Genomic DNA, 23,825 nt, shown 5'->3' on the forward strand with positions numbered 1-23,825 from the left:
GCGAATCTGCATTGCAAATTCATGCCATGGACTGTAAGTTTGTTCTTGATTATTGGAAACATAGTCATTAATGCCTTTGAGTCTTAAACCAATTGTAAAAGCCCATTTTTAAAATTCTGTTTCTCCAGAACCATTCCTGGTACCAAGCTGTAGCTATCTTGGGGTTCTCTAGAGGAATAGATCCAAAAGAGGTATCTGTAAATATAGGATTTATAAAAGTGTCTCATGCAATCATGGGAATGCAAGATTCCCAAATCCTTAGGCAGACTGCAAGGCTGATGATTTCATTGATGGATATTGATGAACTCCACAGGAGAGGCTCACTGGCTGAATAAACAGTGAAAATTCTCTCTACTCCTTTAAAATCTTCAAATGATTGGATCAGATGCATCTGACTGGATTTCTTATTTGAAGGGGACATACCCTTAGTTGATCATAGACGTAATCAGCCACTGCTGCATCAACATGCTGATGATTTAATAAACCAGAAGCCTGTTTTATTTAGAAGAATAAACCAGCTATGAAATATTCTTCCTAAGTAATGGTTAGGCCAGTGCTTGCCTGATCAGGCAATTGGGCACCATAATCTGGACAAGTTATCAATAGAACCTAAAACATCACAGGGTCCCATTTATCTATTTTTTCTTTTAAAGCTTATGCTTTGGGTATAACATCTAAAAAAGCATTTCCTAACACAATATCCTAAAGTTGCTTCTCTATGTTTTCTTCTGGGAGTTTTATTTTTATGTTTTCATATATAGGCATTTGATCCATTTTAAATTAATTTTTATATATAATATGAGATGGGGTTAGTAATTGGTTGAAGCTGTATGTTCCCTGGAAAGATCATTTCTTAAGGTTAATGCTTTCCTGTGGGTGTAGCCTATAGTGTGCAGAACTTTTTTATTACCGTGTTTCAGTTGTGGCATGCCCTGGGTGGATTTTAATCCTCTTACCGGAGTCCTCCATAGAAGAAGAACACAGAAGCTGAGCCAGAAAAGGAAACAGAATCTGAGGAATAAAGTCAGAGACAGAGAAGCCAGAAGCTGAAACCAGCAAAACCCAGTAGAGAAGGGAGACACCGGCAGACCCGCCATGTGACTTGTCATGTGACAGAAGAGCTGAGAATCACCAGTAGCCTGTCTTCAGAGTTCAGTATCATTTTGATGATGCCTTGATTTGGACATTTTCAGAGTCTCAGAACTATAAGCTTGTAACATAATAAATCCTCATTGTTTAAAGTCAGCCCATTTCTCATATATTGCATTTCAAGAACTTTCACAAACTAAAACAGTTGTCCTTCTTCCTTCTTTTGCATATCGATAGCCAATTATTCCAGCAACATTTGTTGAGACTATTCTTTCCCAGTTTATTGAACTTGGCAGCCTTGTCAAAAATCAGTTAGCCATAGATGTGAGGGTCTGTTTCTGAACTCTCAATTTGATTCCATTTATCAATAAATCTATCCTTATGCCAATACCTTGCAGTTTTGATGACTGTAGCTTTTTAATATGTCAGCAAGTGTGATTTTTTCAACTTTGATCTTCTTTTTTACCATTAGGATCTTGCCCTGGGGAGCCAGATGGGTTCGATAGAGAAGGATGGGTCATTCCAGACATTTCGATGGGCTAGCTGACGGTAATTGGATTGAATGAGTGAGTGCACCACTTGGCCTGTGCCATTTTATCATGGCCTCTCTCTCTCTGTCTCTCTCTTTTTCTCTCTCTCTCCCCCCCCCCCCCCCACTTTTTTTTTCCTTATGGGCCTTTTTGTATGTAGTACTCCTTTGCAGCTTTTTTCTGCCCTGAGTCTCTGTTGCCTTGGTATGCATAGAGCTCTAATTCACCTCAGTGAGTGGGTGTTTTTTGTCTCTGTCCCCAGGGGGAGGTGGGACGGTTTTAGGCTGCTGTCTCTGAGAAACTCCCAAGCTTCATGGGACCAAATGATGGTGAGAACAACTGGAGTGGACCAGTAGATCTGGCATGGAAGTTTCCTACTTAAAATTTTTCTCCTTCTTGGATTCAGAATTTGTAGTGTTTTTCCTTGTCTCTACCCCCCTCAGCAGTTCTAGGAGTTCTTTTATCTGAAGAATCTCTGGGAAGGTTTTTTCAGAGGATGTCTCAGGTTGCTATATTGATGACATCACTCTCTAAGGAATTTTTTCATTGTGGGATCTTTTTAGAAATGATGGTCACTGACTACTTTTTCATGTAAGCATTTCTTTCCTTTTATCTAATCTATTATTTTGGGGGGTGATCTAATCTATTTTAATAAGAGAACATATTTCCTTAATCAGTAATCCAGATACTAAGATTATTTAAAATATCTTATCCTCAAGTTAAAGAGAAATTTAAAGTTCAAAAATTATTTATGCCTATACTTGTACCCACATAAAACATTTCTCAGAAGTGGAGAGATCCAGAAACTTTATGAAAGCAAGAAATTTAGATATAGGTCTAAAACATTGTTAAATAGCAAAATATTATAAACATAAAAAGTAATTAAATGAAATTTAGATCATGAGTTACATAAATATGTGTGCAGACTTTATAACAGAACACATTAGAAAATATTCTTAGTGCTTTGGTTTCCTAGGCTGTGCCGGCAAATACCATGAAATGATTTGGTTTGAACAATGAGAATTTATTAGCTTATGGTTTTGAGACCAAGAAAATATGCAAATTAAGGCATCATCAAGGTGATGCTTCCTTCCCAAAGACCTGTTGCCAGCGACACTTGACTTCTCTTTCACATGGTGCTATCTCCTGGTTTCTTTCTTCTCTTCTGTTTTCCATTTCAGCTTCATGACCCCTACGGCTTTCTCTTACCACGGGTTCCAACAATAGAATGAAAACCCATCCTAGGCCATGCCTCAACTGCAGTAACGTCATCAGAAGTTCCTACGTAAATGGGCTCATACCCACAAGTGTGGATTAGATTTAAGGACATGCTTTTATGGGGCACATACAGCTTCAAATTACAGCAGTGAGCTTCCAAAGTCAGAATTTTTAAATAAGAAAATATAAGGGTAGCATAAGCTATAATATTTAGAAATTTTACTTGACCAAAGAAGAGAAGGTGCACACACTATAAGATTTGGCATATTTAAATACGTAGTTGTTTAATCTACCTTGAAATTTGAAATAACCAGGAAGACAACAAAAAAAGCCAAAAATTCAAAACATTGACTCTAATGTGAATTTATGAATCATTCAATTAATATTAATTTAACACCTACTACATGCCAAGTACTGTTCTAAATGTTTCTGATATATTAAGAACCAAAGCAGGCCAAGTCCCTTCCCTTATGGAATCTACATTCTAGTAGGACAAAAATATATGATTAATAATTATACATTATATAAAAAGATGATGTGGTATGAGAAAAATAAAACATGGCAAAGGAAATGGGATTAACAAGGATAGGTATTTTTATACTGAGTCACCATAATGGCCTATCTGATAAGGCGATGATTTTAAAAAATGTGGGAGCAATTTCTGAAGCTCTATGAGGAAGTCATCTCAAGGAAGAAGAAACAATGATTCAAAGACCCCCAAACTGGAGCATGCTTTGTGTGCTTAAGCAATTGCAAAGAAGTCTTTCAGGACAGTAAAGAGTAAATGAGAGGAAAATAGTTAAGAGATGATGTTAGAGGTCTTAGCGGTGCCAGTTCATATGACTCTTAGCTCATGACATGGACTTTATATTTTATATTGAATGAGATGGAAAATAATTGGACAGCATCATCAAAGAAATGATGTGTTATGGTTCTCATTAAAAAAAACAACACACATCTCTATGTCTCAGGCTTCCTGATGGTGAGGAAACTCCACGTCTGTAAGGGGGACTGATTAGGAGATTAGTACATTAATTTATGTGAAAGATGATGGTGACTGGGCAGAAAGCAGTTGCACTGAAAATAAAGAGTAATGGAAGGCCCTGTGTCACGGTCAGGTTCATATGTCAACTTGGGCAGGGGATGGTGCCCATTTGGTTGGGCAAGTTCTGGCCTGTTTGTTGCAATGAGGCCATTTCAACATAGACATTTCATTGACTTAAATCATGATCATGTTGGCTACATCCACAGCTGATTCCATTTGTAATCAGCCAAGGGGAGTGTCTTCTGCAATGAGTGATGCCAATCTAATCATGGGAAGCCTTTTAAGGAGGATTTGGAAGAGACAAGCTCTCTTTCTGCTTTGGACTGCGAGTCTCTCCTGTGGAGTTCATCCAGAACCTCCTTTGGAGTCCTCAGCTTCACAGCCAGCCCTGCGGATTTTGGGGTCTACGTTCCCACAGTTAAGTGAAACACTTTTATAAATTTTATATTTATGGATATTTCCTGTTGATTCTGTTTCTATAGGGAATCCTGACTAACACACCCTGTATATATTTTAAAAATAAACTTGTCAGAATTTGTTGATTATTGGATATGGAGTATGAGTTTAGAAGAAAGAACAAGGATGTGCCAAAGTTCCTTGACCTTAAACAAGGTATAAAATTGCCATTTAACCACACAGAAAAATTTTGTGAAAAAATCAATACTTGTGTATTGTGATGTGATGGTGGGCAGTGCGATGATGGCTCAGTGGCAGAATTCTTGCTTTCCATGCCAGAGACCTGGGTTCAGTTCTCGGTGCTTGCCCAATCAAATAAATAAGTAAGTAGGTAACTAACTAACTAAATAAATATAAATAAATAATCATAAAAAAAATATGCAATCACTAAGCCTTCAGAAGAACAAACACTAAGAAACGCAAACATATAAAGTCTTTTCCATAAGTGATCAAAAATCAACACAGAGGGCAGGCAGCGGTGGTTCAACAGCAGAGTTCTCGCCTACCATGCTGGAGACCCGGGTTCAATTCCCAGCTCTTGTCCATGTTAAAAAAAAAAAAAATTCAATACAGAATTTTAGAAAAAAGAAATTTGGGTCAGAGAATTTTACATCAAACAAAAGTTTTTAAGTTTTTTCATTTTTAATGTATAAATATGTATGCAGATAAGTAATGATCCACATAATTTATCAAATATGCTTAAACTTATTTTTAAAAAAAGGCAAGCAAATTGTATATAGACATATATCAGCACACACAACAGTTGAGAGATGAATTAAAATTTACACTTTAAGAAGGATTGATGGTAAGCAATATTCAGTTAATCCCATTAATATGCAGTGTGTTTACAACCAAACATCAATAGCAAAGTAATATTTGAAACGAGAAATGAGAATGTCATTTGACTATGGTAACAATCACCTGGGATCCATGCCTTTGCTTACATTAACAAAGAGGTAGTTTTGTAACAATGATTAATAATGAAAGCTTTGGAGCGACACATGTAAGCCAGAGGTGGGAAATAACTCCTTCTAAATGTTAGCCAAAATGTGTCTTTGGTACACATCTTGTAGAAACCTGCAGTGGATGGTTTGAAAACTTCTTGAAACCATAGTTCTGGCTTTGCTAAGTCGACGTGATCAAATCCACCTTGACCTACACTGAATGACATTATTGCATCTCCAAAGGTTGTGTCTATATTATTTTATTCCTTTTGTGTGATATCCAAGAATATATAAATCTAATCTATGGTAACAAAAATCAGAATAGTGGTTGTCATTGGGGATGACTGATTGGAGAAATCTCAAGCACTTTATAAATATATATTTCAGGGAAAGATAATGAGGTCAATGAAATTGATACACGCAGAGAAAGAAGAGATGATGCTTGGGAAATTTCATACTCTTATGTAAAATATATATGAAATTGGATCATTGCTTCACTCTATATAGTAATACCCATTGAGGGTGTATTGAATCCGTCTATATTTGAAAAAAACCAAAATAAATTTTTTTGTAATTTAGAATTAAGGATAGAAGTCTTTGACTAGCATAGTCTGATAAAACGACCAAACATTTGGGAATAATAAACTTGACGAGATTAAAAATACAAAACATCTACCCAAAGACATATACCATCTGCAAAGTCAAATCACAGCTTGCAAAAATAAACTTATGATGAACATATTTGACAAAAGATAATTGTCCCAAACATGTTTTCATAAAATCTCTAACAAATCTATAAGAAAGTGTCAATTAAATAGAAAATATGCAAAAAATTAACAAGCAATTCACAGAGTGGCTAACGTAAGAAACCACGTTTAGCCTTTTGAGTAAGCAGGGAAATGAACATTAAATAACAGGAAGATGTAATTTAACATACAACAGATTGTGGAAAATGTAAAATCTGCCAATATCAAGTGTTGGTTAAGAAGTAGCTAAAGAAATCTTCCCTGTTGGTGAGAGTGTAATGTGGTATAAATACTTCAGAGAACATTTTAAAAATATCTGCGAACAAGGAAGATAGACATATTCTTTATATCAGCAACTACTCTAGCTGTTCATTCCAGAATTATTTGCAAGAGTGAAAAATTGGAAACAACTATAATAGAAGAATGAGAATATTTGACCATAAATATTTACATGATTAAATATATAGAAAATTGACTAAGAATTCACTAGTGCTAAATATACCAAGTGAATAAATCTCAAACAATGCTTGAGATCAAAGAGGAACAGAAGAACGCATTTACAGAATAATTGTTAAATACATTGGAAGGAAGAAAACAGACCATCTTCTTGGTAGAATTCATTACTGGAAATGAATTTTAATGAAAATGAAATCATTGTGGAGTACCACATAAGATTTCAATTGTGTCTGTAATATTTTATTCTTAAAAAAATTTCTGGGGAAATATGGAAAATGTTAACATTCAATAAACCTGAATATTAGTACATGGGGCTTTATTATACTATTTCATTTTATGCATGGGTCAAATAAATTTTAAAATATTTGAAGGGAAGGGCGGTGCAACAGTGGCTCAGTGGCAGAATTCTTGCCTGCCATGCCGGAGACCCGGGTTTAATTCCCAGTGCCTACCCATGACAAAAAATAATTATATGTATATAAACCTTAAGATACACACACACACATATATATATATATAAAGAGAAATAAACTACCACCATCACAGTAAAAATTCTTTTAAAAATGGTATACCGCCCCCCAAAAATGGTATGCCCCAATCAGCATCCCACAAAAATTTTACTTAATCTTGAATCAAAAGTAATGAGGAACTGAGGAATCAAATACGTGCTCAGACCTAGAGAAATTATAACAAGTTCTGAATAAACAGATATTCCAAAAGGTAAAGAGCATGCAGTCAATCTATATGAGCTTATCTACATTCTTAGAGAGTTTATCTTATAGAGTGGGGCAAAAGAAAATATTGAAGCAAAATAGAAAATCCTTTTACTATTATTAGAAATTATTTGGTTCCTTTTTATATTTATTACCCATGAATTAATGAAATTAAAGCATTATAAATTTTAAAATAAATGTTCTAATATATGGCAGAAACTTTTTAAAAACCTTTTTTATTATATAGTATAACATATTTACAAAGCAAAGAAATAAAAAAGCAATAGTTTTCAAAGCACTCTTCAACAAGTGATCACAGGACAGATCCCAGAGTTTGTCATGGGCTACCATACCATCCTCTCATATTTTTCCTTCTAGCTGCTCCAGAACATAGGAGGCTAGAAGGCTTAAATATTTTTTATCACCACAATCAACTTTTTTCTTTCTTTTTGTGAAAAATAACATATATACAAAAAAAGCAATACATTTCAATAAATTTCACAATTAGTTGTAGAACATATTTCAGGGTTTGGTGTGAGTTTCAATTCCACAATTTTAGGTGTTTACTTCTAGCTGCTCTAAGATGCTGGAGACTAAAAGAGATATCAATTTAATGATTCAGCATTTGTATTCATTTGATAAACCCTGTCTTCACTGTATAACTCCACCATCACCTTTGATCTTTCCACCCTTCTCTTTGGGGGTATTTGGGCTATGCCCATACTAACTTTTTCATGTTGGAAGGGGCTGTCACTAATACGGGGTAGGGAGATGGAACTATCTGATGTTCTGGAGAGGCTAGGTCCTTTAGGTTTCAGGACTTATCTGGTCTGGGACCCAACTGGAGCTTATAGTTTCTGGAATTATGGCAGAAACTTTTATATACATACATACATATATATATATATAATATATATATATATATTATATATATATATATATAAAATAATTTTTTTCTAAATAATAGTGTATTACATGTCATTAGGTTTTTAAATTTAATTCCATGCTTTAGATTAATTACTTCTTTTGCTTTTGACATTTTAAATGAGTGGATATTAATAAAACAGTAGCCATTGATACATGCACTACTTCTTTCCATCTCCACACAAATGCCGTTTGAGGATCAGTATAAAAGTCCAATGGCATTGTACCAAATTGAAACTGTATGTTCTTTATTTGAAGATAAGACTGCCAATCTATTTAAAGTGAGGTAAAATGTCAGTACTTCTGAAAGTCAGAGTATTACATTGAATGATGGTGGGAAAGAAATTATAGACCACAGTTAGAACTTGACAATTAGATGCATTTTTGTTAGTTCCTTCACTTTTAATACAACTTTGAAATGAACAGTACTTTGTGGTCCCATATTTGACATTTAAGTGGAAAAGGATATACGTTAAAAATAAAAAAGGATATACATAAAAAAGATATACATAAAAAATGTAACAGTATATATAGTTGCAAATATTACTTCATAAAACAGATTTTCCCCATCAAAATGTAAACACGTTTTACCAACTTTTCATTCTGTGATGAATAGGAAATGACTAACAGCAAAAAGAAATCTTGAAAATTTCTTATTTTCTCTCCCCTATGTTTTACGAGGTCTCCTATGAAAAAAACAATGAAATATGAGTACAATATTAAATTTCATTAGAGCTCCACTATCAGTGTTTGATGACTTGGGGTACATTTATTGCCTCTGAAAGCTCTAACCTAAGTGCAAGGAGTGAAATGGAATTAATGAGGAATAGGAGAATGTGGTGATTTAAGAAGCCCAGGGGAATCGCAGGTGGAAGGCCTGGTATTCTAACTGCTGCTTTGGTACTTCCTAGCCATGTGATTTTGCATATAATCCACCTTCTCTAAACTTTTTTATTCAATTGACAAAAAGAATTAAAATAAAATAGTGTCTTGTCTTGCAGGATTTTCCACATCATTGCTGTACACGTCTAATGAGAATTTCTGTGAATGCATCGACATATTTTGAAAGACAAACAGGTGTTTTGTAATAATGGAAATTAATACTATCATTTTAATGCTGTTTATACTTGGTGACATGACACAAAGGTAAAAATCATACATCCAGGAACAAAGTTGATGAAGTTAATGGATTAATTGTACAACCTAATAAGAAAAAGAGGGAGGCCTCTTTTAAATCATATCAAGGAGATTTCCTCTTTTAAGAGGGAGGTTAAAATATTTTTAGAATGACTTCCCGTGTCTCTATCAGGATGCTGAAGGTCTGACAAACAAGAATGTTTCAGGATGCACTCCTTCTGGACTCGCACACTTCAGCAAGAAGCTGACTTGCTTTCTATTTCTAATTCAGCCAGAAGCTGAGTGACCTTGGGGAAACTACTCAACTCTTTAAGGCCAATTATTTTTTTAAATCTCTAAAACAAAGATACTAACAACAGTAACAAAAATACCAGTAGTGAGAGATGCTAAAATTGAGAGTTAATTGTAATCTGGAAAGTGAAACGAATGTGATTTCACTCCTCACTAGATTTTTCATTGTTTGCAAAATGGGTCAATCTGCTTCAAATCTCCTTAATCACTATCTATTTTCTGTAGGTGATAATTACTTACAGGGTTGTGAGAATGAAGAAAATTTTATATCCAAAATATTTGCTACAGTGTGATACTTAAACGGCTAAATAAAACACAGCCACGTTTATTTTATTTCATTTGAGGAGAGAGAAGTACAAAATACTGGCAACTTTGTCTGGCTTTGGAGTAAGTGGACATGGATTTGAATCCTTACTCTGAAATAGTTTATTTTAAAACATTTAACCTCTGTACAGTTTTCCTGCTTCCAAATGAAAACTAATAATATCATCTAGTTAAAATGTATAATGAATGAAATGAGATAACACATTTACATATTTGTCATAATAAATATAGGGCCCACTAATGTATTCTTTATAATCTTTTTGAACAAGCTATTACAGTTTTTAAAACTATCCTTCATGAGTGTCAACTGTAAAGCTTTCCTAAAAGTGGATCTTCATACTCATAAATTTTCCTGTAGAACTGTTAAATTTGTCAGATGTCTCTGTGGACTCCTGAAATTTCTATTAAGCAAGGGATTTAGCGAAAATACTACAACTTCTTCATAATACTGTTCTACATACTCAAAATAGAGATTTGCATGATATGCAAATGGTGGTATTTTTTTAGGTTCTTGATTTTTATATACTTAGGAAGCTATCAAAGATTAATCAGTATTGAGCCGAATTCTGAGTTTGTATCTGGTCTTATTTTGTAAGGCACCCAAATATAATGATTATTTTTTAATGTAAGAAATTGCTTAAGATAGCCAGTTTTGCTTGAAATCAGTAACTTTTTATTTCAATTCACTGTGGCATATTTGACAGAGTCAAAATATAGATTTTCATATTTGTCAATTCATTATTTAGTGATTTATCAAATTCAGGCAAACCACCATTTCTTGCAGTCTTTTTTAGTGACCAGGAAAAAATTCTTGGAGGAACAAATTAAGACCATTTTCAACTTAATACTAATTCCATTGTATTGCCATCAAGGATTTATTTTCAACAAACAGTACAGAATTATCTAAAAGGAAGCACAGGCTCTGTATGGAGGTACATTTGTACAACAGGAAGCACTTGATTATCTCAAAAGCCCAGAACCAAATGAAACTCAGAGATAAGCTCAACACTATCTTCTGGAATAGGAGAGCCACTTGGAGCGTGCTGAGCACTGAACAATCACTGCTCGTCCATGTACAGGAGCACAGCACGGGGGAAAGCAGGTTGACCCACTCAGCTGATCATGGAATACCTAGTGAAGAGTGAAATCATATTTATTTCACTTTCCAGATTTTTTTAGAGATTTAGATGATTTGATTGTATACATGCTGCACAATGCACCACTATATGCTATAAGGAAAAGAAGTGTCAAGAGGTAAATCAAATATAGACCTGGTCTTTACCCTTGAAAATTTTCCTTTATAAGATACATAACCTTTGTGCAGACACCAAAAATGAAATATTTAAAAAATGAGGACATGTAGGCAGTCAGGCAATCCTGGAAATAATTTCAAAGATGTTTCCTCTGGCTCAAAACGTGCACCAGAGTTTAGTGATATGTCACTATTGATATAGTAGGCTATTAGTCAAAGTAAACTGACTGAAGCATAGATCAACAGAAAAACAAATTTCGTATGGGAAAAAGCACATCCAATCATTATCCTTCTTTCCTGCTTTTTCCCCCCAGTTCTGGATAATGAGACTATGTTTCCTAAGCTTTATTTCTCTATTTCTTTCTGTCTCTGTGTACTCTGGAATTCATTTACTATTTTGTTTGTAGATTGACTCTAAATTTTATGAAGTCAGATGATTCCCTGCCAATGTGCTATTCATTCATAAAACAAGTATTTGACATTTCTTCCTTTGTGTGAGTGCTGGGCCAGGAATTCGCAGTGAAGTAAAAGGAAGCCCTTATCCTTATGGAACTCATATTCTTACTATGTTTACCAAAGATTGAAGAGAGGAGAGAGTAAACTTAAAGGGGATTCTTTACAGAAGAGAGTCAGTTTTTTTTTTTTAATTTCCACTCTTGATAAATAAGAAGGATTAATTAGAAATAGAAAGGGAAGCCAATTCTAGGGAAAAAAAGTTTCCAAGCTTGAAAATTCATGGTCTATGAAATATCTATGAAAATGTGAGTAAATTATATGGTTGGAGCAAAGGATTTTGAGGGGAAGTCAGGAAATAAATATGTAATAGTTTTTTTATTTTAACGTATTATCACAAATTTATCTCTTGAAACACTGATGTATTATCTCAGTATTCTGTAGCTCAAAAGTCAGGCATAGGTTTTAATGGGCTAAATTCAAGGTGTTGACAGGACTGTTCCTTTATGGAGGCTCTAGGCAAAGAATCCAGTCCCTTGCTCATTTGGATTGTAGTCAGAAGTTAGTTCCTTACAGTTGTAGGACTGAGATCGTGTCTTCACTGCTGGCTGTCAGCTGAGAACTGTTCCCAGCTAAAACAGGTTGGCACATTCCCTGGCTCATGACCCTCTTGTTCCATCTTCAATCCCAACAATCACGGGTCAAATCATGGTTGGAATTGCTTCTGCCTCTACCGTTGGCACATCTCTCTGATTGACTTTTCTGCCTCTTCTGCTCCGTCCAGCTCTGAAAATTACACTGCTCCTACCTAATCCAGGGTACTCTCTTTTCTTCAGGTCTGCTGATTAACAACATTAATTGTGAATGCAACCTTAATTCCATTTTGCTATGTAAGGTGACATGCTCAAAGTACTTGGACATCTTCAGGGGGCATTTTTCAGCCCACCACAAGTAACATGTCAAATGTGTTTAACGAACATAAAGAGAAGGATCTTTTATTTCACTTCAATTTCTTTAGCAGACATTGTCTATTCAAGTATCCTACTACTTCATTTCCCAAATTTAGTACATTTTTCCTAGAAATTTATCTATTTTGCTGTGTTATGAAATTAATTAGCATGTACGCATTCATCATATTCTGCAATTATCTTACATCCTTAATACGTTAAAACATATTTAACACTTTTCATTAATATATTCCCTGTTTCTTTTCTTCTTGGTCAGCATTACCAGAAGTTTGACTTTCTTGTTGATTTTTTCAAAAACCTGACATCAGTTTCTAAGTCTTATTTATATGGCCTCATTTTCTCTATCATTAGTTTTACACCTGTTTTTATTATTTTATTTCTTATTTTCAATTTGCTCTATTGCTCTTGTATTCAGTATGGACAGTATGGTCACAGTGGTGAAAAATCCATGAGGAAAGTGGACCCTTGAACATTCCTTCTTGGAACATGAACTATTATTATCAAAACAATCCGGGGGCGGTGCGACGGTGGCTCGGTGATAGCGTTCTCTCCTGCCATGCCAGAGACCCAAGTTCAATTCTCGGAGAGTGCATGTTAAAAAACAAACAAACAAAAAAAACACAAAAAACTGACACTATTTAGTGAAATTAAGCATATGTGTACTTTAAGAGTCAATGTTCTTACTCCTGGGTGCTAAATCAGGCTGAAATGTTGTCATTTACAGTCTGATTTATAAGTAACACAACTATTTATTATTTTAAACTTATGATGTATTAGAATTTTAGCAAAATATCAATTTCAATTATCATGAATAAGCCAACATTTTAAATAACCACATTCACAAATAGTACAAGGGCTTTAAATATTAGCTTTTGCAGAAAATTTCATGATTAAGAGAACAGGCATTTATTATATTTACATCAAGATCCTCAATAAACACACTGGCATATTTACTGATTTTTAAAAATGATAATGCAGTTTCTTCTTTTTATCTTATTTTACAAAACGTAAGGGAAAGCCAAACAGATTTCTAGTATTTATTGACCTCTGTTTCAATTTCTTGATATACATTATCTTGTTTAATCCTCCCAACAACCCCTTAAGGTAGAGGCTATTAATTTTCCCACTTTACAGATGAGCAGTTTAAGGCTGAAATGATAAATAACTTGCCTTAGTTAATGATGCTAGTTGATAAAGATGACAGAATGAACATCAGGAATTCATGTAAAAACTATGATATACTACTGTTTCCCAGGGATTTCCTCTATTCATTTCTTAAATTAATCCTCATTATTTGGTTCTTGTACTTCATGCTATAAGTAATATCAAACATGAAAACCAACATATGAATGCATTTAGTATGTTTTATGTTCCCTTAATGTTGTTTGTTCAGGAAAATGTTTTAAATTAAGGGTATGCCTTGACCAAAAGTAGAACTTGTATATGAGGCCATTGTTAGGTGTGTCAGTAACCGAAACTTATACATAGCTCTATAACTTATTGCTTGCCATGAGTGTAAAAGTAAAGTTATGTAAAAAGCATAAAACAATTGTTTGCAGAGGGCATAAATAGAGTGGCTTCCTATTGGTCTCTATACAAGCCTATGAAAGGATTTTGCTTTATAGGTTTAAAAATATCTAGCCTCTTACATGCAGCTTATGAAAGTAGGCCGAATAAATTCTGAAAAAAAAATTCAAAACCTTTTTACTTGCTTTTATGGGAATTAAACAGAGAAGCTAGAAGCAATCAAAATAAGTTTATCCTATTGCTTGTATGTCAGAGATGCCCCAAGATGCCTCGTGATAATGTTCTCTGAATAATTCTGACTTAACAGCCAGAGTTTAGTAAGAACAAATTGTTATTTCTCATATTGAGAAACTGAGAGAATGATCTTTAGTATAATGTTCTAAAAATGGTCCTTAATATTGAACAAGAGCAAATAGTAGTAAATCTGAAGGAATAAATTGATATATTTAATGATTATAATGTTGAATCACCTTTTAAAAAATTATTCTCTTTTAAATGTACAGTATTTTTTTCAGATACAATTGTACTCTTGTCAACCCTCATTATCTGTTTCTTGTACTTCATGCTATAACTAATATCAAACATGAAAATGAACATATGAATGTATTTAGTATGTTTTATGTTCCTTTAATGTTGTTGGTTCAGGAAAATATTTTAAAATGCCATTACATTCACATGTGCTAGAAGAAATTGCTAAGTTTAAATCTAATTTGATATAGTAAATATTATAATTAAATAGCTTCCAAAATTGTTAAGTTTAAACCTAATTTGATATTGTAGTAAATATTATAATTAAATAGCCTCTGGATCCATAAAGAGTAAATAAAATCAGGTATTACAAGTGTGCATTGTCTCTAATTTGATTTATAGTGTCCACACAATACTTAAACGAACCACATTTAGTATGATTTTCACTTACACTTTTTTGTAGATGAGATGGTCATATCAACATTTTTTAGGAAAATCCTTTATAGGAAAGTGGTTAAGTGTCTAAACTACTTCAGGTGCTCCTGAAATGCAACTAAAGTCCTTGCAAGAATTCATTTTTTTCCATTTCTCATCAAGCCATCTTTGAATGGGGTTAAGAGGCTCCAGTAGCCCCCTCTGGCTGCTGCCAAAATATTGTGCAGAGCCACTTGTAAATCATTATCTGTGTTATTCTCCTTCAGTCATCTGATCATAAGTAATTTCTTCACAAGACCTTGAAGTGAAAGGAAGGAGGTCTATTGTTGTGGTAGGAATGAGGCTTACCAGCAATATATGTAACTTACATGTTTCTTTAAAACTGACTTGGAGATCATTCTTTTTTCTACCACTTTCATCCTATGATACAGTATGTCAGTATCTCCAACAGTGTTTTGCTGAGCCCTTTATGGAGTCAGTGAGATATTCTGTGGGAGGATGATATTGGTATCTCTCCTAGATTGAATTATGGTACAAATAGAGAATCGATTTAGTCCTGAGGCAAGTTATCAAGAGTGTACTGCTGTTCCTTCTAGGAGAAAGTAAACTGCTTCTTTTGTTTGTTGCTTAGGGATGGCACATAAATAACTGTATATCATGCAATGGGGCATGTGTTCAATGGTCCAAAAAAGAAACCACACCACAGGATTTGCAATTGGACATACCACTTTATTAAAATTCTTATAATCCACTTTTACTTTTTAATACCCATCAGTATTCTTCAGAATCCAAATACACAGGTTAAATGGTGATATCTACATATATAAATATCTCTAAAATTTTCCATTTTTTGATGTGGTTCTTACACTGTGGTTGCTCCAGGTTATTGGAATAGCATTTTGTTATTTCGGTATGGGAAAGGGTCTCTAAGCACATCCACCCAGCCCTTTGTGGAAAAAAAAAGTGTCTTTACACCATAGATTAAGAACCGATGTATAGATTCTGCATTTGCTGGAAATATCTATTCCAGCTCTATGCTAAGACACTGACAATTAAGAATTTTATGAAGTTAGGATCCCATTGTATTGTTTGGAGATATTCAGACACTAAGTCCATTTATTAACATACCAGAGCCTGTACATAGGACACTGGCAGGCTCCTTCCTCAAGGGTATGCAGACTCCACTTGCCTCAGAGAACACTGTGGTTCATATTTGGCAAAAGAATAACAGACTCAACAATCGTAGTGGCCCAAGTCAAGCTCTGGTCCACAGAGCTATCGTTATCTAGTTTAAAATCTAGTGGTAATTGTCCTAGGGATACTATTCACAATTTACTAGTAGTTTCCCATGGTCAAATTATTCTTATTGACATTTCCTCTTGTGAAATGTTTCTGCCGCCTGAGAATCTTGCCATTTTCATTGAAATCAGGAAGCCCTTTTCAGTGCCGTGATTTCCTTTCTACAACCTCAGAATATACATAGCAGTTACTAGAGACATGTTTAGTGGATATTACTATTCACTCATCAATGTAGTACTCAAAGTAATATCTTAAAAGATTCTCACGGGACTTGGTAGATTATGGTTCAATAAGATTCAGGTGTCATGAACCTTATTCAATCATAATGACCCCATAGGTATAATGATCCATGTGACTAAGAGTCACATGGTACAGCTCGACTAATACTTCCATGCCCTTTAATTCTAATTAATTAATTTTTGGTAACCAAACTTCAACTTTACCATAAGCTATCATTAAGTACAAGTTCTAGTCCAACCAAGTAAATATCAGAACATTTAAGAATCCAAGATTTATTTTTTGGCTGTTTATTTCCACTAGTATGGCATGTCTAATACTCTCAGAATGCACCCCCAATTATATTCTTCACATATTCTTCATATATAGAGAGAGGAAACACCTTGCCATCTTTTGTTGTTTTTTGGTAGTTTGGCGAATAAATAGAATGCTTCCTCTTTTCTTGAATTTTGAACCTCTTGTGAATTAAAATAGTGAATAAGTTACACAGGAGCAAAATGCTTCTTTTTTAACTGTGAAAGACTAAATTTGAGCCAATTAGGATTGCAAATATTGGCTCTTATTGTTAGTGTGACAGACAACCAGTCTCCCCACTTTAGGAGCCTTGCCTTGAGGAGAAAAATGAACTCTTATTCTGTGAAAGTAGTTTCACTCTAAAAGGAATTTTATTAGAAAGTGATCTGATTGTATAGTATTCCTTACCCCCTAATTTACTAATCAGAATATTCACTCCATTATTCACAGGGCAGAGTTTTTAAATTTAGTGAACTGTAGAACTGGATTATTTGATATTTGACTATAAGCGTCCTGAGCCGGTAGGAGAAAAAATTAACTTTTAGAGAAGTTAAAGGCACCTCCTCCTTCCACTTTGAAGTCTTTGTTTTCTTTCTTTATGCTTTCAAGTGCATTGGAAATAACCAGGTCAACACATAGATCCTGTCTGAGGCAGTAAGGGTTGGTTATCGGTTATGGGGCAAGCAAGAAAAATAACAAAGGGCGGTTGAGGAAATGTCCAAAAGCATATGACAAAAGCAACATGATCACACAGCTTAATTTGGATGAAAAACTAGAAATCAGATTCCTTGCCTTTCAATCCAGACTGAGTTCCTTCTCTTAAAGGAGTTTCTCTAACTTATTGCATAGGTAAGGAGAAGTGGTTTAATAGAAACAGTTGTTAGGATATTTTCCCACTACTAAAACAGACTGTAGCAAAGACCAGTCATGAGCTTCCTCTTTTGTAGCCCTAATAGTCAAATTTCATTTACTTATGGAACTATAATGGGAGAAGATTTTCCCTAGGTTGAATGCTCAAAGTAGCTGTATTTTTCCATTAACATAAATATCTGCTTCTACCTTTTCCTTGTCTATGAAAAAGTGGTTTGCTTAGGTAACTCTGGAAAGAAATTAATCAGTTCTGGACTTTTATTAATAGGTGTCGATTTTTTGGACAAATGATTAGTTTCATTGAATCTTTTTGATATATTAAGGAAATAATATATGCAATTTAATAGAAATCTCTATTCAGATAATTGTAGATCCACCTGCAGTTGTAGGAAATTGTACAAACTTGCAAACTTGCAAGCTGTGCACAAAAACCATGTACACTTTTTAAGTGATAAAATAGTTTGCAATATCATTGTGTAGGTTATTGACACTGATAAACTCAGCTGATCTTATTCAGATTTCCCCAGTTTTACTTTAGATCCATCATCAGTTTTTCCTTTTATGAATCATACTTTTCTTATCAAGTGTGAGAACACTTGGAGACCTCTAGATCTTGAAGATATTTTCCTGTGTTTTTTCCTAAAAGTTTTATAGATTTATATTTTACATTTCAGTTCAAGATCCATTTTAGATTAATTTTATATAAAGTATGAGATTTAATTTGAGGTATATTTTTTGCTTTTGCTCTAGCTCCATTCATTGAAAAGCTGTCTTTTCTCCATCTAATTGTTTCTGCACATTTGTCAAAAATCAGTTGAGTATATTTATTTGAGCTTATTTCTGGGTTCTCTATTCTGTTTCATTGATCTATAAATGAAAAACTTGAAATTGAAGATGAAAATGAAAACTTACAATCTATAAAGACCATAAAGTCATTTTCAGTGCTGCTATATAGTTAAGACAATATGTCAGGTAAAGTGATATCTCCCAATCTATTTTTTTCAAATAGATTTTTAAAACTACTTTAGAACCTGTGGCTTTACATATCAATTTTAGAATAAGCTTGTTTATGTCTATAAAAAACCTTGTGGGGATATTGCTAAGAATCACATCCAAACAATAGATCAAATTGACATTTTTACCATGTTGAGTCTCCCAATTCATGAACACTGCATGTCTCCCCATTTATTTAGGTCTTCTAACATTGTATAGGCATTTCACATTTATCAGCATATTGATTTGGTATATGTTTTACTAAGTGCATTCCTAAATTCTTCATTTTCTTTGGATCGATTGTAAATGGTATTGTGTTTTTAATTTTAGTTTCTGCATACCCGTTGTTAGTGTATAGGAACATGATTGATTCCTATTTGTCAATCTTGAATCCTGTGACCTTGATGAATTTGTTTATTACTCATAGGAGTTTGTGTGTGTGTGTGTGCGTGTGTGTGTGTGTGTGTGTGTGTGTGAAGTATTAGTAGATTCTTTGGGTTTTTCTACATAGACATTTATTCATCTGCATATATAGACAGTTTTTTGTCCCCTTCCAATCTCTGTGCCTTTTCTTTCTATTTCTGGCATTATTGCAGTAGCTCAAAATTCCAAAACTGGTAAATAAGAGTATCAGGATATTACTGGTGTCATATAATAGGTAGAAAATGGCTCCTACTTCTTTAATTTTCTGGAAGAGATTGTATATGATTAGTACAAATTCTTCCACAGAGGTTGATTAGAATTCCCCAGTGTAATAATCTGGGCTTTTAAGATTTTGTCAAGAGCTTTAAATAATGAATTTAATTTATTTAATGGTTATAGAGCTATTTGGATAATATATTTCATCTTATTTGGATTTTTTTTACTTTGTTATTTCAGGGAATAGGTCCATTTCTTCTAAGTTGTCAAATTGATGGGCATAAGGTTGTTCATAGTATTCCCTTATATTATTGATTTTTATTTAATGGCTGCAGCATCTATTATGACCCATATACTATGGCATTGTGATTTGAGTCTTCTTCCTTTATTTTTGTTAGTTTAAGAGAATGATGAATTTTATTGATTTTTTTTCTTTTTTTATTAATAAAAAAATTAACTAACACAACATTTAGAAATCATTCCATTCTACATATGCAATCAGTAATTCTTAATATCATCACATAGATGTATGATCATCATTTCTTAGTACATTTGCATCGATTTAGAAAAAGAAATAGTAAGACAACAGAAAAAGAAATAAAATGATAATATAGAGAAAAAAATAAAAATAAATTATTGATTTTTTTTAAATCAGCATTTATTTCATTGCATTTTCGCTATTATTTTCCTATTCTCAGTTTCTTTGCCTTCATTTTACTTGTAGTTCCAGACTATTTTGCTTTTGTTTCTCCAGTGTCTTAAGGTGACAGATTAGGTTATTTCTTCCCTTGTTTCTAATGGAAGTATTTAGTGCTACAAATTTCCCTCTGAAGCCCACTTTAGCATCACACACACACACACACACACACACACACACACACACACACACATATATATATTATATATATCTTTTTTTTTTTTGCATGGGCAGGCACCAGGAATTGAACCCAGGTTTCTGGCATGGCAGGCAAGACTCTGCCTGCCAAGCCACCGTGGCCCACCTTAATTTATTTCTTTCAATGCTTTCTCTTTGACCCTTGAATTATTTATGTCTGTTGTTCAATATTCAAGTGCTTAGAGATTTTCCTACTGTCTTTCATCACTGATTTTTAATTTTATTCCTTTATGTTCAAAGATTACATTCTGTGGTTTAAGCTCTTTTAAATGTGTTAAGATTTTTTTGTGGCCAAAGATATAGTATATCTTGAGGAATATTTCATGAGCACTTGAAACAAATGTATTCTGTTATTGTGGGTTTTTTTTTTTTTTTTTTTTTTTACTTTCCAATTAGATCTTGTTGGATGATTGTAATGTTTAGATCTTTCTATATCCTTTCTGAATTTCTGCCTAGCACTCCTGTCAGTTGCTGCAAGGTAAGTGTTACAAAGTTCCTGATTATAAGTTATCTATCAGTTTTTGCTTTATGTAGTTTGAGGCTCTGTTGAGGATATGCATCCTAAATGCATACCTATTTAGGATGATCATGTCTTCCTATTGAATTGAACCATTTATTATTTCCCCTTAGGAATCACACCATTGGCAGTGAAAACTTTGACTTACTCTTGGAAAAAAATCCCTATCTGTTGAATCAATGATCAGGCTTTCAGGGCTTCTTGGTTTTAAATACCTTTGATGGGGAAAATGATTCAAACTTTGCTTCTCTGTTGGTAGAATGATAGCACTTTTGATTATGGCAAGATCCCCAAGCTAAATATTTTTATTATCCAGCTTCCCAAGTATTTTGGTTTACTAATGCTTCTGGAATGCAATATACCAGAAATGGAATAACTTTTAAAAAGGGAACTTATTAAGTTGGAAGTTTATAGTTCTAAGGCTTTTATACTCTCCAAACAACTAAGTCATCTAGAGAAAGATAATTGACTCAAGAAAGGCTGATGGGTCCAGAACATCTGTTTTCTGGGAAGGCACCTGGCAATGTGTGCTAGCCTTTTCACCTGGCTTCTCTTTTCAAAGGACTTCCACGGAAACATTTTCCTTTAGCATCTCCAGAGGTCTTTAGCTGTGTGGGCTCTGAAGCTTTTTCCAAAACGGTTCTCTCTTAAAGCACTCCAGTAAATAGCCACACCTTGAATGGGTGGAGACGCAACTCCATGGAAACCACTCCATCAAAAGGTCCCACCTATAATTGGGTGGGTCACATATCCATAGAAACGTCTTAATAAAAAGATCCCTCCCAGCAATATTGAAATAGGAATAGAGAGCATGGCTTTTCTGGGGTACACAACAGTTACAAACCAGCACTCCAGGGTTCCAATTTACAATTCAATATTCACTTCTCACACTACCCTGGAGAAATTGGACTTTTCTTCTTTGTAGAAAATAGGGCCATCTTCCCATATGTACCATCCAGTCTACACTAATTTTAATGCATCAAGAGCAAGAAGTTTCCTTGAATATTAATCTGAGAGTATTCCAGACTAACCTGATGCCTTATCATTGTAGCATTTCCCTGTGGCCTTATAATTTCTGGTCATATCTGCTTAAGAAACCTATAATGAGCAGTTAAGTGCAGCACAGACTCCAGACTACAGACCACAAACACTGCTTTGGGCCAACAAACCAGGCAATAATTTCCAACCTTTGCTACAGCAAATATTTGACTTGCTGACCATGGCACTATAGCAGTATAGTTCCAAAGATGTAAATTTTGCCAATGCCACCATCAAGACTAAAAGTACATCAAGGGTTTGAATTGTTGCTCTGCTACTTTCAAAGTTTGCATTAAAGTTCTCCAGTATAGTTCCTAATGGAGAGTTGCCTAAATAATATACAAGTATGCATGCTGAACAACGTCAAAACGCTATTTGAGGTCTAGGTTTGCCTACAACACAATTTAGATCTGATGTGTGCCAAACACATCTTTATTTGATGGCACATAGATGAAGAAGTGATAATGGGAGAGTTTTCTGATGCATGTCTGGACATGGTGCCTTGGAGGAAGCTTATACAGAGGTTGGAACAGATATTGTTGAGAGATAGGATAAAAGAGAAGAATATTAATCTGTCTACCGCCTATTTTGCACTTTTTTTTCATGTTATCTTATTTCTCTTCCATAAAGTGGTACACTTTGGTCTTTCACTTCTAATACACATGATATTTCCATATAAATGTCAATATAATGCCTATACTTCACCCTAGATATTATGACCCAGAATAAGGGAGATGCTATGAATGTACAGCTAAACATTCCTTATTCTGATGCTTTGACTACACAGAATTCATATTGGGAAATACAGCACTAGTGTATACTTCTTTTGAGTAATGAACTGTAGGCTAGATATTTTGAACATAAATGTAGGCAAGTTTGTACATCAATATTTATAGTGACATTTTTCACAATAACTAAAATTTGGAAGCAACCCAAATGTCCATTAGAAGATGAATGGATAAATAAAATAAGTATATGCATACAATGGTATATTACTCAATCTCAAAAAAGGAATTAAGTGCTAATAAATACCACTAAATAAATGGACCTTAAACATATCATGTTGAGTGAAATAAATCAGGCAGGGATGGATATTGTAGATTCCACTTATATGAAATAGCTAGAATTTGCAAGCTCATAGATATGGAAAGTGGAGTACAGGTAACCAGGAGCGGGTAGAAGGGAAATAGAGAGCTACTACATAATGGGTATAGGATTTCCATTTGGGATGATGGGAAATTTCTGGTAATGGATGTGGGTGAATATGGTGCAATATTGTGAATCTGATCAAGCCCACCAAATGGTATGCTTGGGAGTGCTTGAGATCAGGAAATTTATCTTGCATATATGTTTCCACTAATGAAAAAAAAATAACTAAAGAGACAATGCCAATTAAATGAAATGCAAGGTTCAGGGCTTGATCTAATAATGGAGGAAAAAAGGCTCAAAACAAATTAATGGGACGTATGAAAAATTGGAATATAGTCTGCATAGTTTATATCAATGTTTATTTTCTTGAACTTGATAACTATTCTTAAGGTGCTTATATAAGTAAATGTTCTTATGTTTAGGAAATGTACAAGGAAGTATTATGTGTTTACAGAGCATGATGAATACCACATACTCTAAAATATTTAGAAAATAGATAGCGTGCCAGTTTGAAGCTATAATAGACCCAGAAAAGCCATATATTAATCCTTATCCAATCTTGTGGGGCAGTCGGTTCTTTTAATCCTCATTCAGTACTTTAAGGTGGAAATGTTTGATTAGATTATCTCCAAGAATATGTGGCATTCCCAATTTCGGGTGTGACTTTTTATTAGATGAATATGTGACTTCATCCATCCCAGGTGGAACTTGATTAGTTTACTGGAATCTTTTAAAAGAGGAAGCGTTTTGGAGAGAGGTCAGAGCTGACATAGATGCGGGCACCTGGAGAACAGCTACTTCAGTGCTGACAGAGAGGTAGATGTTTGGAGATGCCTGGAGTGCCAACCCAGAGTGCAGATGCCTAGACATGGGCAGAGCCTACATAGCTAGAGACCTTTGAAAATGCAGAAGGAAAAC

At 34.1% G+C, this 23,825-nt stretch overlaps 1 long non-coding RNA gene across 2 annotated transcripts in view; it reads left to right on the forward strand.

Moving 5' to 3' along the window:
- Positions 1-23,825, forward strand: part of LOC143666019 (uncharacterized) — a 74,096-nt gene that overhangs the window by 41,287 nt on the left and 8,984 nt on the right. Inside the window, exon 3 of one of the 2 annotated variants that reach the window (XR_013167306.1) lies at positions 1,562-1,655. The exons of the other annotated variant lie outside the window; for it this stretch is intronic. This is a non-coding gene — a long non-coding RNA (uncharacterized LOC143666019). The remainder of the gene's footprint in view (positions 1-1,561; positions 1,656-23,825) is intronic. 2 annotated transcript variants of the gene reach the window in all.

Source organism: Tamandua tetradactyla, chromosome 22 (assembly GCF_023851605.1).
Source record: "Tamandua tetradactyla isolate mTamTet1 chromosome 22, mTamTet1.pri, whole genome shotgun sequence".
Taxonomy (NCBI): Eukaryota; Metazoa; Chordata; class Mammalia; order Pilosa; family Myrmecophagidae; genus Tamandua; species Tamandua tetradactyla.